Source organism: Vicugna pacos, unplaced genomic scaffold (assembly GCF_048564905.1).
Source record: "Vicugna pacos unplaced genomic scaffold, VicPac4 scaffold_16, whole genome shotgun sequence".
Classification (NCBI taxonomy): domain Eukaryota; kingdom Metazoa; phylum Chordata; class Mammalia; order Artiodactyla; family Camelidae; genus Vicugna; species Vicugna pacos.
In genome coordinates, this window is record NW_027328737.1 from 1,275,927 (window position 1) to 1,289,517 (window position 13,591).

The 13,591-nt window shown below is 31.4% G+C and overlaps 1 long non-coding RNA gene across 1 annotated transcript; it reads right to left on the reverse strand.

Moving 5' to 3' along the window:
- Positions 1-366: 366 nt before the first annotated feature.
- Positions 367-1,906, reverse strand: LOC140692712 (uncharacterized). The gene is made up of 2 exons (XR_012068285.1): positions 1,647-1,906; positions 367-693 (listed from the first exon to the last, which is right to left on the reverse strand). It is a non-coding gene; the product is annotated as an uncharacterized lncRNA (long non-coding RNA).
- Positions 1,907-13,591: the final 11,685 nt, after the last annotated feature.

Consider the following 13,591-nt stretch of genomic DNA (forward strand, 5'->3'; position numbering starts at 1 on the left):
ACCACATGATGAATGTGCCATCTGAGACTACATCATGTGACCTTTATGATTCCAGGTATGACATAATCGAGACCAGGATCCCTGGGCCAGTTCCGTCATTTATCTCCTGTTCCAACTTATCCTAACTTATCACTTTTGATACTTTCCAATATGAACCAGAAACCAATTAGTACTTTTCCCTCTCTCCATGTTTTAGTCTTTTCCCAAAATCTTCCATTTTCTCTTCTTCCTTACAAGAAATTATTTAAATTTACTCCCATATTTTTCCATCAAATGATCATATGAACCAAATATCTCTTTTTTTCTTTAAATGGTAACTTAATCTCCCATTTAACACTTAAGTCTACTTAAAAAATATAAGGAAAATACAGGTACACATCTATGTTTATTGTTCAAATAAGAATATTGCAGATATTTGTCGACATTTGCCAACATCAATTTTAATCTTTGTTATCCTGCATAATCTGGTAGTCCTCTGGTAGATCAGTTGTAATAAGGATGACGTTCATAAGCTGAAGATGGCTGATGATTTGGCCTTGAAAAAGAAGTAGCTGATGTATTGGCTATCTCTGGCACTGGAAACCGTGGGTTGATACCTGGTTGAAGTTTAGAAAAACGACCTTCATTGCGAGATATGTTGTGATATCCATTTGGAAAAGTAGGAGGTTCCTCCATCAGTCCAAAATAATTGCACTGTATGGGAGATAAGGTGCTGTACTGAGAATTAGAAGTTGTAGTTGTAATGAAGTTCACAACACGGCCATTTGCTTCATTGTAGCTGCTTTGAGAGTGCCCGTGGATAGTGGTCAAGTGATTTAAAATAGCACGTTGATCCATTGCAATTTGGTCTGGATGTCTAAATGACATTGATCAAAGAGGAGAAAAATCACCTCTGATCAGGGTATTCGTATCACCATTTATGTCGCTAGTAGAGGGCTTTCTTATTAGAATCATGTTTAAATTTGCAGAAGGTAAAAATACACTTTCTCCTCTATTGTCAGCCACAAAATCTGAATTATGAGTGTCCACATTACCCCCTGCTTTAAGTGCTTCTTTTTGAAATCTTCAGCCAATGAAGCCACCAGAGAGGCATTTTTAATCCCAACTATTCCTTTTATACTCACTGAAATCAGGGGACAGCCTAGTTTAAAATTTGGATTATGATAGAACTGATGCTACAACCAAAGGAGAAAGATTTTAGTAATATTTTAAACTGAAATACAAGACTACAATAAGCCTAACCTATAAAACCTCAGAATTCACGTTTACTATGCAAAGATATTATCATCAAAATATGAACATTGCTGACGATATTTTGAAGTTCCTTATTTGGAAAATACCTTTTAAATAGTATAGTCATCAAATTTATGAAGTTAGCATTTGCAGTAACGGTGAATGCCACTTTTTAAAAGCAGTTTTAATACGTTTATTTAAATTTGTGGTAAGATTCATAGTTGTAAGCAAATTTCTCATAATCTTGACTACATAAGACATTGTCCTCATTTTTTTGAAAAATAAAGTATTTTAGTTTTAATAGTTTTGTACATTTTTCAAAATCTTGTTTTACATATATATTACCATAGATTGATGTACAAAATAAAATTTTATATATAAGTTACCAAGTGGTAACTAAAATTTCATAATACCTTGCTTAAAACAGAGACTACTTTTTCTTCTGCCTGAAAGTCAGCTAGAAAAGCAGATCTTCGAAAATTCTGCTGCTCTTTACTGAATCCATAAAGGTTAAGCTCTCTAACTAAACTTTCTTACTTCCAGGTTCAAATATTCTGAAAGGAGACTTTCTTTCCAAAACTTCCTTCATAAAGGCATCTTCATCCATCACTATGGAAGTTCCATTATCATCCCAACAGATGGATTTAAATTGGTCATTCCCAGCCATTTTCCGGAGTATTCTTGGATATGTCAGAGAACGAAAATCATTATCTTCATCTGGTTCAGAGACACAATGTTTGTAACATGGCCTTTTTATCAGGGATTCTTCAGACAAAGTCTGAAAAACATTTTCCTCACTCGTAGACCTCAAGTCCAAGTCCCCAGAGAATGTTTGATCACACAATAGAGATCTACTGTACATTCCTGAAGCAGTTGGTCCATATTTAGGAGACAAAACTTGAATTTCTGTAGAAACATGTGCCATCTCAAATAACATTTTCTACAACTACATTTCTAATCTGCATAATTTTGAGCACTGCAGCTTCAAATGCTGCTTTGGCGGGCCAGCACAGATAAACTGCAAGGCCATCACAATGGTTCTCAACTTGAGAAGCTGTGACATCACAATCGACTGGTCTCCTAGCAACTCAAGTGAAACATTCAGCCAGTGTTTACTTCTCATTCATCCAGTAAAAATGAAGCATATATGATGCTTAATTTTATACGGTGATCTGCAAATATTATCCCAAAAAATCTATTTAAATAATTTAATTTTGGTGTCTAAGAAATAAAACCAATCTCCAACCTTTTGTACACAAATTTATACCAGATTTGTGAACAGAGAATAAATAATAACAAAATATATAAAATAATTTTAAAGTTTTGGATTTTAAAGTGAAATTTGTGTAAAATATTTATGAAAATTTATAACTATTTCATTATCATTTGTAAATAAAATGAAACATAATTTGATTTGGAAGTGGAAGTAGTTTTTTTTCTGTGTACTTTACAATAAGTAGCTCTATATTCAACACATGAGCAAAATAAATATTAGTTTATTTGTTATGTTTATATATAAATGGTAAATATTTATGAAATAAAATTAGATTAAAATAATCAATCAAATTTAAGAAATTCTAAAGGGGGAAATTTTTTTTTAATTTGTAATTAAGTGCTATAAGTAAAATAAATGTAGTTTTATATACTACTTTAAAATTACACAAGAGAAAATCTTACAGTATTCTTATAAATGTTCATTTTTGCCATTCTTTCACTCAGAGGTTTTCAGTCCCTAGAAGGAATAAATTTTCTTGTCATCTTTCTAATACATACTCTTGTGGCTTCTGTTAAGTGTTCTAAAATGATGTTGATAAATACACTTAGGCACAAGATCCTGGGTTCAATAAGCATTACCTCCATTTAGGGGCAAACAATCAAAATACAAAGAAATTAGAGAACATATGGGTTGGGGTGGAAAAGACCAGGTAATGCATTTTAGGAAGCAATAAGTTTCTCAGTCCTGAAACAGTTGTCATTGTTAGTAAAATACGGCACTTTAAGGCAAGTGTTTTGTTCACTAATTGTAAATAACAGCTATGTTCTTTATCAGTAAACTGTAGTAAATCAAGTTCAACCAAAATTTATATTCTTAAATAAGAAATAAAATCCACTAAACATAAACCAAATTCAAAATGAGAGACAAAAATTTGAATAAATAAATCTACACTCAAGCTACAATGTAAATTTCTCATTCAGTATGTGTATATTCCATTCAAAATAAACATTAGCAACCTGAATTCATTGCATATTATAAGTATTATAAACTATAGTTAATAGGGATTTAGTCCTGATTCATAAATATTATTTAACATATGCAAAGTAATATATGTGATACCATCCCTTTAAAAACAGAGAATTCAGAAATAACAGTCTCAAAAACTGTAGGAAATTTATTTACAGGTCTAATCTTAAGTTTTCTATAAAATTATTCTTAACAAATTCACTTTAGATAGAATGTAACTAAACATTAAAAAGGCATAAATGTAATACCCATGAATAAAATCAAGTTCAATGTTAACATACAGAAAGATTTATCTCAGGTCCTGTAATAAAAAAAGTAGCTCATTGTCACAAGTCCTAAATTACACTTCTAGAAGTCCGAGCCAGAACAACTAGCCAAGAAAAAATATAAAATGCATACAACTTGTAAAGAAGCAGTAAAATTTTTACAGATGACATAATTATACATAGATGGAAAACTCCATAGACTCCTCCAGTGACTGTTAGAAATAATGAACATACTTAGTAAACTTGCAGAATACAAAATCAATATACTAATATCCGTTGCATTTTTATATAGTAAGAACTCATTATCAGAAAGAGAAATTGGCAAAACAATTGTGTGCAACTTTATACCAAAAAGAATAAAATAGGAATAAATTTGATAAGTGAAATAAAAGATCAAAACATAGATCAATAAATTACAGGTGTAAGAAATAAAAGTAAACAAAAAAAATAAAAGATATTCTGTGCGCATGGATTGTATACAATGTGAGGAAATACTCTAATTTATATTTCTCATGTTCAATCTCTCCAGCACTACATATTTAGGAGAATGTCTTTTCTTCATTTTATACTCTTGCTTCCTTTTTCATGGGTTAATTGATCATAAATGTGAGGGATTATATCTGGTTGCTCTATTCTCTTCTATTGTTTGGTGTCTGTTTTTGAGTCAGTATCATGTTATTTAAATTACTAAAGCTTTGTAGGACTGTTTAACATCAGAGAACTTTACACTATTAGATTTAATACATATTTTCAAGATTATTTTGGCAACTCATGGTTTTTGTGGATACATACAAATTTTGAAATTGTATGTTCTATTTAATGGAAAAATCTCATGGTTATTTTGACATGAATCATACTAAATGTAGATTGCTTTGGGTAGTATGGTTTTTTCAACCAAATAGTTTCACATAATTAACATAAGAGATATTTTCATTTCTTTGGATCAGGTTTAATTTCCTTCATCAGTGTTTTCTATATTTTAATGTATAGGTTTTCATCTCAATTGTTAACTTCATTTCTATGTATTCTTTACATATACATAAAATTACATACATTATATTTTTAAACATGTTCCTACACAATTACAACCGGCAGAAGGCAGTGGCAAGACATATTCAAAGTCCTGAATGAAAGAAAGCTGTAATCTAAGATAATTTATCAAGCAAGGATATCCTTTAGAATAGAAGGAGAGATAAATAACTTCCGAAAAAACAAATATAGAATAATTTAGCAACAGAAAAAGAAATAATGAAAGATCTACTCTAAAACAAAAAGAAGCATGATGTTATAGAAAAGAGAAAGGCATAATTAGAAAGGCAATAACTACAATGACTTACAATAGCATAAACATGATGTTGTAAAACAGGACATCAAAATTTTTAAGTGTCAGAGTGTGAAACAGTATAATACAAAGTATTTTATTCTTGTTTCTCTTCTCTTTAGGATGGGTTAGAATTTGTATTCCTATCAGTTAAAATAAATAGATATAGTAATGGGTCAATATACATACAAAACAGGTCAACCATAAGTCAAAAGCTTACAATGAAGTCACAAATCCAAAAAGAAACCAGGATAATAAAAAAATTACCAAATCACAAAAGAAAAAGAAATGAACAAAAAGGAAATACAAAATCAAAAGGGAAATGAAGTTCAAAATGGATATAAACACGTCTATCAATAATTATCACAATTCTTAATAGACAAAGTGCCTGATTAAAAGATAAATATTGTCAGATGTGATAACATAACAAGACCCTACATAATGAAGATACAAGAGACCCACTTTAGTAAGAGGAACACACATAAATGAAATCAGAGGATTGAAAAATATATTCCATGCAAATGGACATGAAAAGAAAGCAGGACTAGCAGTACCGACTTCACACAAAATAGACTTTACAACAAAGGCCATAGAGAAAGATAAGGACATGATATAATGATTAAAGGAGCAATAAAGACTGAGGGTATTATGCTCATTAAGATATATGCCCTCAATATAGGAGCATCTAAATACATAAAGCAAATACTAATAGACAAAAAGGGAGAAATGGATGGGAACACAATCACAGTAGGAGATTATAACTCCCCATTACCATCACTAGACTGGTCTTTCAGACAGGAAATTAATAAGGGAACAAAGATACTAAAAGTTAAGATAAAATAATTGGAGTTGGCTGATATTTTCAAAACAGTACTTCTCCCCAAAGCAGAATATGCATTCTTTCCCAGTGCACATGAAACATTTTCTAGGAAAGATTATGTACTCAGGCACAGAAGAATCCTCAAAAAATTTAAGAAGATAATAATTATTTCAAGCATCATTTCTGAGTACACCATGAAAGTAGTAATCAATCACAGAAAAATAGGGAGAAAAAATGACAGCAAGAAGATTAATCAACGTGGTACTAAAACAAGAGGGGAGTTGATGAAGTAAAATAAGAAATTAAAAAATATCTTGAGAAATATGACAAAACACTATGCAAAGTTTATGGAATAAAATTAAAGCAGGCTTAAGAGGGAAGATCATAGTGACAAGGCCCTCCTCAAAGAAGAAGAGCATTTTCAAATAAATAATCTAAAGTTCTATTTAAATTAATCATGAAAAGAAGAGCAAACAAAACCAAAAGTCAGCAGAAAGAGGGAAATAATAAAGATAAAGGAAGGAAGAATTGAAGTAGAGATTAATAAATAGAAAAATCAAACTCTTTTCTAAAATAGTAAACAAAATTGACAAAACTCTGGACAGACACATCAACAAGAATAGAGAGAACACAAATAACATAAGAAATGACAATGGAGAAACAACAAAGAGTACAACAAATTTTCAAAATATCATAAGGGAATACCATGAGTAACTCTATGGAAACATACTGGATAACCAGGAAGAAATGCAGAAGTTTCTGGAAACATTCAGCCAACCATATTTGCATTAAGAAGAAATTGACCATTTGAACAGACAGATCACCAGAAATGGAATAGAATTATCAATAAAATAAAAAATCTCTGCAAACAAAAATTCAGACCCAAATAGCTTCACTGGGGAATTTGACCAAACATAGAAAGAAAAATCCATACCACTCTTCCTCAAGCTTTTCCAAAAGATTGATATGGAGGGAGTACTCCCAAACTCACATCATAAAGCCAACATCAACCTGATACCAAAACCAGACAAAGACACTATTCCAAAAGAAAACTATAGGCCAATATCATTGATAAACATAGATGTAAAAGTCTTTAAGGAAGTATTAACAAACAGAATCCAACAGCATGAAAAAAAAGATTATACACCATGGTCAATTTAGGTTCAACCCAGGAACGCAAAGATGGTTGAACATATGCAAATCAATCAATCCATTGTGATACACCATATCAACAACAGAGAGAACAAAAAACCACATGATCATCTCAGTAGATAAAGAAAAAGCATTTGATAAAATTTAGCACCTATTTGCAATAAAAGTTCTTATCACAGTGTGCATAGAGGGACCATATCTCAACATAATGAAAGCTATTTATGACAAACATATACCAGCAAATTACTCAATGGTGAAAAACTGAAACCCTTCCCACAAAAAGCTGAGACAAGACAAGGTTGCCAATTCTCACAATTTCAATTCAATATAGTCTTGGAAGTCCTAGCCACAATGATCAGGCAAGAAAAAGAAATAAAATTATTCAGACTGGAAAAGAAGAGGTAAAATTGCCACGATATGCAGACATGACACTATATATAGAAAACTGTAAAAGCTTCACAAAAAATACTTAGGCTAAAAAAGGAACTGGTCAAGCTACCCAGATTAATGTAAAAAACCAATTTCATTCTTTACACTAACATTTAATCAACAGGAAAACAAAGTATAGAAACAACCACTTTTATAATTGCACCCAAACCTATAAAATGCTTAAGAATAAATCTCACCAAGGAGGTGAATGGCTTATACATAGAGAACTAGAAAACATTGATTGAGGAAATCAAAAAAGATTATAAGAATTGAAAAGATACCCAATGGACTTGAAATAGAAGAAACAATATTGTTAAAATGGCAATACTGCCCAAGGCAATCCACAAACTTAATGTGATTACCTCTCAAATTTTGCAAAACATTTCTTTTTGTGACTGAAACAAATGATCCTAAGATTACACAGAGTCATAAAAGATCCATAATTTCCAAAGCAATATTCAAGAAAAAGAAACAGGCTGGAGGAATAAACAACCATGTCTCCATACACTATTGCAGAGCTACAATAATCAAAATGACATGATATTGGTACAGAAACAGGCATATGGACCAATGGAACAGAATAGAGGGCTTAGGAATAAATCTACAGGCCTATGTTCAATTAATATTTGACAGAGTAGCCAAGAATATGAGAGAGAAAAGGCCATCTCTTCACCAACTGGTGTTGGGAAAAGTGGATAGCAGCATGCAGAGCAATGGAGATAGAACACTCCTTCACTCCATACACAAGAATAAAATCAAAATGGCTTGAAGGCTTAAATGTAAGGCAAGACAGAGTAGAAGAAAATATACGCAAAATACTCTGAGATAATTCTCAGCAATGATGTCCTAGAACAGCCTACCCAGGTAATGGATGTAAGAGCAAAATTAATAAATGGGACCTAATTAAACTTATAAGTTTTGCACAGCAAATTTAACCATAAACAAAGCAAAATGACAAACTACAGGATTAAAGAAAATATTTAGAAATGATGCAACTGACAATGGCTAAATTTCCAAACTATAAAGACTTCATACCACCTAATAATAATAAAAAAGCCCACAAGAAACCCAATCTGAAAATGGGCAGAAGCACTAAAGAAGCAATTCTCAAATAAAGACATACAAATGACACATAGATATATGAAAAATAATTGCTCATCATCATTATCAGAGAAGGGCAATTCAAAAGAATAATGAAGTATCAGCTCACAATAGTCACAATGGCCATCATTCAAAACTCCACAAACAATAAATGCTGGGGAAGCTGTGGTGAAAGAGAACCCTCCTACACTGTTGGAAGGAATGTAGTTTGGTGCAGTCATTGTGGAAACCAGGATGGGGATTCCTCTAAATATAAATAGACAACATACAATCCAACAATCCCACTTCTGGGTATATATCAAAGAGAACTCTAATTCAGAAAGACATCTGCACCAAAATGTTCTTAGCAGGGCTATATACAACAGCCACGACATGGAAGCAACCTAATTGTCCAACAACAGATGACAGTATTCAGAAGTTATGCCGTATTTACACAATGGAATACTATTCTGCAATAAAAAATGATCAAACAATCACATTTACAGAAAAATGGATGTCCACAAAAAGTGTCATTCTAATTGAAGTAAGCCAGAAAGAGAAAGAAAAATAATACATGACATGCCATATGTGGAACCTTAAAAAAAATTTTGGTTGAGAACAGTATGGCTTCATCTACAAAACTGAAACACTGTCGCAGATCTACTAAACAAATTTATAATTACTGTGGAAAGGGGCTGCAAGAGGATAAATCTGGGAGCTGTAGATTTATAAATGTTATCCATTACATATAAAGATACATTTTTTTCAAAATTATTTTTTATGACACAGGGCAGTAAGTTAAATATCTTGAAGTAATATTTACTAGGCACACAAATATATGCATGTATGGGAACACTGTGATAAACCCACAAATTCACACATTGTAAATTGCAGTACTTCAATGATAAATAAATGAATAAATATGTAAATAAATAAATAAATAAATAAAAGTAATAAATAAATCAATAAATAATAAAGAAATAAATATATTTAATTATAAATGAAATACAAATATTAACACTATCTTTACACCTCACGAATCCAAGAGAAAACAGAAAGAATATAGAAGAAAATTCAATGAATGAGAATAAGGCAAATAACAAGAGAAACAATTGAAAAAATAAAAAAAATATACCAAAGTCTGTTTCTTTTAAACATAAACTGAACAAACGTTTAGATTGGCTAAGAAAATAAAGACTCAAATAAAATAAGAAATAAAAGAGAAGATTTTACAACTGACGTTGTAGAGATGCAAAGCATCATAAGAAATTACCACTAGCCAACGATTTGAATGACCTAGAACAAAAGACAATTTCTCAGAAACATATGTCTTCTAATACTGAATGAAGAAGAAATTAGAAATTTAAATAGAGCAAAAGTGTATGTGAGTAAATCAAGAATCCAAACGTCCGAAACCAGAAAAAATTTACAAGACAGCTTTACTGGTGAATTCTGTCACACATCTGAAGACAATTTTTCACCCATTCTTCCCCATATCTTCCAAGAATTTGAAGGAGGTGAAAGATTCTAAACTTATTTTATGATGCCAGCTTTATTTGCATAAAAATGCTAGAAAGAACATTATATGCAAAATATAGAATATTATCCCTGATGAATATATGTGCCAAAACTCTCAACAAAACACATGCAAAATGAATTCAACAACACATTTAATGTATCATACACATACATAAGTAAAGGGATTTATCCCTTGGTTTAACAATACTTCAAAATATTCAAATCAATAAAGGTGACATGCCACACCAATAGAATGAGAAATAAAACTCACATAATCATCTCAATAGGTGCAGAAACAGCATTCTATATAATGCAACATCCTTTTAAGATACTCCCATCAAATTAAATTTACCCTATCAGTGGCACGATATCATATACACACAAACACTGTGTGGAGAGAAGCGGAGCAGTTCTCTGTTTATTGATTCTTAGAAGAAGGGTTTATATAGGACATGCACAATGCCTCACATATCATCTAAGTTATAACAATGTTAATAATCTTAAGCAATTTATGTCCCCATGCTCTTGCAGTAAGCACAGAATGTTAAATTATCAAGGATTGTTTTAAAGTTCATCATGGAACTTCATTAAATAGGCCATCTCTTATCCAGACAGCTGTGCCTGTCTTAGGTTGTCCTCCTCTGAGGAACTTACCCAGCATAGGCTATCCAGCCATCCATACTGGATACACTGATTAGGCCATTTCTAATCCAGCCTGGATATGTGACATTCCTCACAGCTTGTTTATCAGTTCAGCCCATGGGCTTATTCTCTAGAGCCTTCAGACAGGGACCTACATACCCAACATTCCTTGACAGAAAAATGGATGAAGAAAATTTGAAGTATATATGCAGTGTAGTCAATACTTTGCATTCCTATCAATAGTGTCCACGATGTTCCCTTTTCTCCACTATCTCACAAACATCTATTTATTTTCTTTTTGATGAGAGCCTTCTGACAAGTGTGAGTTCTTGTCTCATTGTTGGTATATGACTTTTGTAATAATTTTAACTCTGAACATATTTTCATTTGTCCTTAAGCCAACTGTATGTTTTCTACAGAGAATTGATTTAGATCTATCTATTCAGTTCCTATGGACTTATTTTTATTGGACTGTTTGGTCTTTTGTTGTTGTTGTTGTGGGGAAAGAGTTTGACATATATTTTGGATATTAACACTTGATTGGAAAATATCAATTGAAAGTATATTCTCGCATTGTGTTGATTGGCTTTTCATTTTATTGATCATTTTTTCTGCAGTGTAAATCTGTTCAGAGTGATATAATCATATTTTGTTAGTTTTGTTTCTGCTTCCCTTGCCAGAGGAGACATATGTAGAATCAATTTAAGTCCAATGTCAGAGTGTACTTCTTATGTTTTACCCTAGGATTCTTTGTTTTCAGGGTTTATGTTTTATATCCCCAAGAGTGGGATTGCTGGGTAATATGATGTATCTATTTTTATTTTTTAAAGGAACTTCGATACAGTTTCCAAAGTGGTTGCACCAATTTTCATTCCCACCAACAGCGTTGGTAAGTCTCTATTTCTCCACAACCACCCCAGTCTTTATTATTTGTAGACATTTGGATGACATCCCTTCTCAATATTGCGAGGTAAAACATTATTTTATTTTTGTCTTGCCTTTGTATAATGATTAGCAATGTGAGCATGTCGTTATGTTCCTGTTTGTCATATGTGTGTCTTCTTTAGAGAAATGTCTTCTGCTCATTTTTTGGCTGAGTTGTTTGTAAATTTTTGAAATAGAGTTGTATGAACGATGTGTGTATTTTAGAAATTAGACTCTTGTTGATTGCATTTTTCCAAATGTTTTCTCCCATTTGGAATTTCATCTTTTCATTTTGTTTATGTTGCTGTGTAGAAGATTTTAAGTTTAATTAGGACCTTTTTGTTTATTTGGTTTTATTGTTTTTAGCTTGGGAGTGTGATATAAGAAAATTTTGCTACAATTTATGTCTTGTTTTCTCTATGTTAGTTTCCAGGAGTTTTATTGTGTCATGTATTAGATTCAGATATTAAAATTATTTTGAGTTTATTTTTGTACAGTTTGAGGGAGCGTTCTAATTTCATTGATTTAATGTAGCTGTCTAGCTTTCTCAACAACACTTGCTGTAGGCTGTCTTTTAGGCAGTGTATAATTTTGTTTCCTTTGTCATAGTTTAGATGACCATAGGTGTGATATTTTATTTCTGCTTCTGTGTTCTGTTCCAGTGATATAGATGTTTGTTTGTTTTCCAGCATTGTACTGTTTTGATTACTGTATTTTTGTAATATAGTCTGAGATCTGGGAGGGTTATGGATTATGAATCCAACTTTGTTATTTTTCCTGATTGTTACTTTTGCAGTTCTTGTTCTTTTGCTGTTCCATACAAATCATAGGACTGTTTTTAGTTCTGTGGAAAATAACATGTAGTTCGATCTGAATCACTTTATATCTGTAGACATCTTTTGTAGTATGTATATTTTAACAATATTAATTCTTGTAAACTAAGACCTTGAGATTTCTTTCCCTTTTTTGCATCATCTCCAAATTTATTCATCAGTGTCCTATTGATTTTATTACCTTGGTTTTTTCATAGGTTTTTCATTTTTTGATCTGATTTCATATGGATTTTTTAAAATTTTGGAATATTTAATTGTTAGTGTAAAGAAATGTGACAGTTTTTGTATATTAATCATGAATCATGCTACTTTGCTAAATGTCTTTATTAGTTTTAGTTGTTTTGGTGTGGATAATCTTTAGAGTTGTCTATATAGATTATCAAGTCATCAAAAATAATAACAGATTTACTTCATTCAATCCAACTTGAATAGATATTTTCTTGTCCAATTGCTGTTGCTAAGACTTCCCATAATTTATTTAATACAAATGGTGAGAGTGGGCATCCTAGTCTTTTTCCTTAATTTGGCTTTCAGCTTTTCACTTTTGCATATTATGTTGTCTGTGGGCCTGTAATTAAAGACTTTATTTATGTTGAGATATATTTCCTGAATCCTACTTTGGTAAGAGGTTTCTGTCATTTTTGCTGTAGTTGTTGTTGCTGTTTTAATGAATAAACGTTGAATTTTATGAAATGCTTTTTATGGATTTATTTGGATGACCATGTAATTTTCTCTTTATCTTTTGATAATTCAGCGTATCAAACTGATTGATTTGTGAATGTTGATCATATCTTGTGACCATACAGTCATTCCAAGTTGATCATGGTGTATGATTCATTTCAGTTATTGCTGGATCTAGTTTGCTAAAAATATTTTGTAGAATTTTCTTTTCTAAATCTATCAAATATAATGCCTTGAAGATCTCTTTGCCCATACTTTGTTTGTTGGCTTTGCTATCAGGGTGATTATAGTTTCATAGAATAAATTTGGTTGTTTCCCACATCTTCACTATGTTTGAATAGTTTGAAGAGTATAAGTTCTGCTTTCTATTTTTGTACAGTTCTCCACGGGAGCTGTTTAAATCTGAACTTCTATTTAACGATTTTTTTAAATGCATATTCTATGTTTCTT